We start from the raw sequence: 4,069 nt of genomic DNA on the forward strand, positions 1-4,069 counted from the left end.
TTGACAATTTATATTGTTTGACCCAACCCGAATATTAGACGACATTTTATGGATCTCTCATCTAAGAAGGGATATTTTGGAATTTATATAGATCTCTCATCGTTAGTTTTACTAAGAGTTAAAATGGCTAATGATTTATGTTAAGATTCATAAATGATGATTTTGTTAGAAACCTTATTTTGTTAGAAACCTTATTTTAATTTTAACTGTAAAGTATTTTTAACAGTCGTTTAGCTTTTTTTTTAGATGATGTTAATCTTAGTAAAATAACAACTTTAAAAAATAATATATCCTTGTACACCTTAATTAATTATAGTAGAAAAGGTGCTGCTAAAAAATTAATAGAAAAGGCTGTTGCAACATAAATTCATATATCCCGAAATAGTAAACCTTTAACCATATAATGCCACTCAAAATTCCTTAAAAATAAGGTGTTTCATATTGTGTGAGTTACAATTCTGTGGTGTAGCAGGAATGCTATAGGAACTTGGTGTTCTTAGAAGGAACACAGGCTCGCTTGAACAATGTGGTTAATCAGATTAAGACGTTAAGTTTCTTATGGGTTTGTAATAATCTAATAGATCAAAACGGTTGAGTGTAACTTGGGATAGACGGCGTAATTTTGAGATAGATCCTTCGAAATGGCAACTTGGGGTGGTACATTGTAGAGGTGTACAAAACCCGGATTTTTTTACAAGCTGAACCGGTTTGGTTTTTGCATATTCAAAACGGGTTTGGGTCAAACCGGTTCGGTTTAGAAACCGGTTTAAGCATAGAAGTAGTAAACTGATCCGGACCGGTTCGGGTCGGTTTTAAACCAAATACATGGGGCACAAGCTTTTTTGGGAATATCACAACCAAATACATACTTGGCAATGAAGAACACGGGGACACAAGCTTTTGTGGGAATATCACAACCAAATACATACTCGGCAAGACAAGGACATATATTTTTTGTAACAAGTCCTTGCTCCTAATATATATAGTGTCTTAGCATGGTAGTTAAACCATCTGGTATGTAAATGCAGAAAAACCAGAAATAAACTTAGGTATTAGCATGTAGAAGTAAAATATATGTTTTGGATATTAACTAGTATGTATGTAGCATATATTAGCAACACCAATATGGACTAAACATAATACGTTTGCACCCCAACATCCACTCGCCAATCCAAATACGCCGCAGATGACTAGTTACTTATCTAATTTCATTTAATTAATGTTATATTCATTTACTAGGATATAGCTCATGTGATACACGGATGGTTAAAAAGTAAACAAAAAAGTTAAATTTAATAATATATATATAATAACATACCTTATGATTTATAAGATATAATTTTTTTTCTAAAAATACATATATTAGTAAGAATATATTGTATTTGTATTTTAAAAGAAATGAAAGTGGAAGGTTGTGAATCTATAACAATTAAGAAAAAGAGAAATTTAACGTCAATTCATCCTAATTGAGTTGGTAAACCACAAACAATTTTAAAATTAAGATAGTAAGTTCAATTCTCACCAACAATTTTTCATTTTATCATTCATCAAATGAAAATTGTAAAAATGGAAACTTATACCCTTGACACCTATGTGAAGGGTCTAGTTAAATGACATGTGGAAAGAATGTGTTGTTTTAATATATAGGTAGAAGGTGGATGTATTAATTTTCTTTAGCTCATAATTGTTTAATTATTTGATGAAAAATCCACTTTGTTTATGAGGCCCAAGTCAATAAAGCTAGTATCATGTCTAAAGCCCAACGGAAAATTAAAATTTTGAAACCACATTATTTCCAAAGCGAAGATTAATCAAAACAAACCATAGAATATAGAACCGAATTAGGGTTTCCTTCGTACGTTCTTTACAAACAAAAAACTGCAGCCTACATCGAAATAGTTATGGCAAACGTAGGTTATGACGTTCTACACAACATACTTGCTCAGACTTCCCGGAAAGCCTTTACTACGGTTCCGATGCGGTCAAAGCATTGGAATGGTCTAATTTCATATCCTTATTTTATGAAGTCGAGATCACATCGAATGATGCTTTTGCCATTTACCCGGCCTCTTTTGGCTATAGATGTCAACGAGGCTCAACATATGGTTAGATTACTTCCTTCGCCTTTAGACGACGAGGACGAATGTACAAAAGTTTCCATTGTTGGAACGTTAATCGGCATTGTGCTTTTGGTTCTTACTAATCATAAGTCCTCATGTTGTCAGCTGATCCTATACAGTCCCTTAACTTGTGCATCAAAGGTAGCTATGGTAATGGGTCCACCTTTACCTTCTCACCCCTATGTGTTTGGATTTGGCTATGGAGCGACCGAAGATGACCTAAAGATTGTTAGATTTCGATTAATTCAGGACTTTCCAAATGACCTAATGTATACATGTGGTGTCTTTAATCTTAAAACCAGTTCGTGGAGCACACAATCACGATACCTTAGAACAAAACTTTACTTTATTGGTGGCGCGGGTACATTTCTGAATGGTGTTTTGCATTGGGTAACCGCACCATCCAATTGGATACCATTCGGTTGTGTACCACTCAATTTCGAGATCTTGACCCTCAATGTTAAGGAGATGGTATTTTCAAACATAAAACTACCCGATGGATTCAAATACGTAGAGGGGGATCATTTGGGATCCATTGGCGGATGCCTTTGTTTAATTAACAATCTTGGTTACCTTAGATTTGATGTGTGGTTGATGAAAGATTGCTCGTGGATGAAAGCACATTCGTTCACATTACCTTTTCGGATAAAACATTTTTCTTACCCCGTTTGTATTTTGGGTAGTGGAAAACTTGTTTTTAAAAATATCTCGTTCCAATATGTTATATGCGACATTTAAAGATTCATATACCACGCTCAACGACTTGCCAATTCTTGGTGATGTTAAGGGGATAAACATGCAGTCTGGTTCCAACATGGTAAACAAGATTTATCACATCAGCGATATACGCTCCATCGAGTACGTGGAAAGTTTGGTTTCACCTTCTGATATGTGTTTACCTAGCATTTGTAAGTTTTCAGACTGGTTGTGAACGCATTGAACTTCTAAATATGATATGTGGTTTTGTTATTGATATCATGATATGATATGATCTCATATCATGTTTCCAGAATGGATATTTCAATTGTTTCATGAATGATGTGATGAATCAAATGTTTATTTTTTAAATCTAATTTACAAGAATACAAGGTACTAGCTAACGAGTGATATGTTTAATAGATTTACATGTTTACAAGTTTCCACCTCTCACTTGTAATAAGGCACATAAGGTTAAGTTAGTTAGGTTGAGTACGTAGTAAAACCAATTAATAAAAACCTAAAATAAACGAACCATTTAAGTCGAGCACATTTAGGGGTATCCATTCCAATGTTAGTAAAAGTAGGTCTACATGGCCAAATACTCACTGAGTAATCCTACATGGTATGGCGTCGAGACGACTTTCTTTAACTATGTCTAGTTATTAAAAATCGATCAAATGTGGTTAACCTCAGCCAGAATTAGATTCAGTCAGTTAACTTTATCCGATTTTGACTTAAAAATAAAACATTATTTGCATTACAATATTAAAGAAAAAATATAATTTTTTGACTAATGATTACCAATTTTTAGAATAATTTAGTATTTAAAAATATCTTTTTTTATTTATATTGATATTCACCTTTTTTTAGAAAAAATATTAGTGTACTGCATACTTATGATATTTGAAATATACAAAATATCTAAAAAGTAATTTTCATTATATTTACTATGTCTGAGTACTCTGCGAGTACTCCGAAATCCGAATACACTAAACTCATCAATCGACTGCCTAATTTTGTCAATTTCAATACATAAGCTTTATATCGAAGATTCATCCTACAAGTGTGCTGTGTGGCAAGCTCAGATCCTTGAGAACCAAACCATTTTGCCTCATTTTTATCTTATTTTATCGCGGGCCACTAATTTAGTACATCTCATGAACTCCTTAAAGGAATAACCCGAGCTCCCGATCAGCAAGTTATGAGAAATGCAAGCATATATTAAAAATATTCTTATCAACAAAAAATAA

This window comes from Bidens hawaiensis, unplaced genomic scaffold (assembly GCF_021521415.1).
Source record: "Bidens hawaiensis isolate Kalapana, Puna unplaced genomic scaffold, B.hawaiensis_p1.1 tig00012813_1, whole genome shotgun sequence".
In the NCBI taxonomy this organism is placed as follows: domain Eukaryota; kingdom Viridiplantae; phylum Streptophyta; class Magnoliopsida; order Asterales; family Asteraceae; genus Bidens; species Bidens hawaiensis.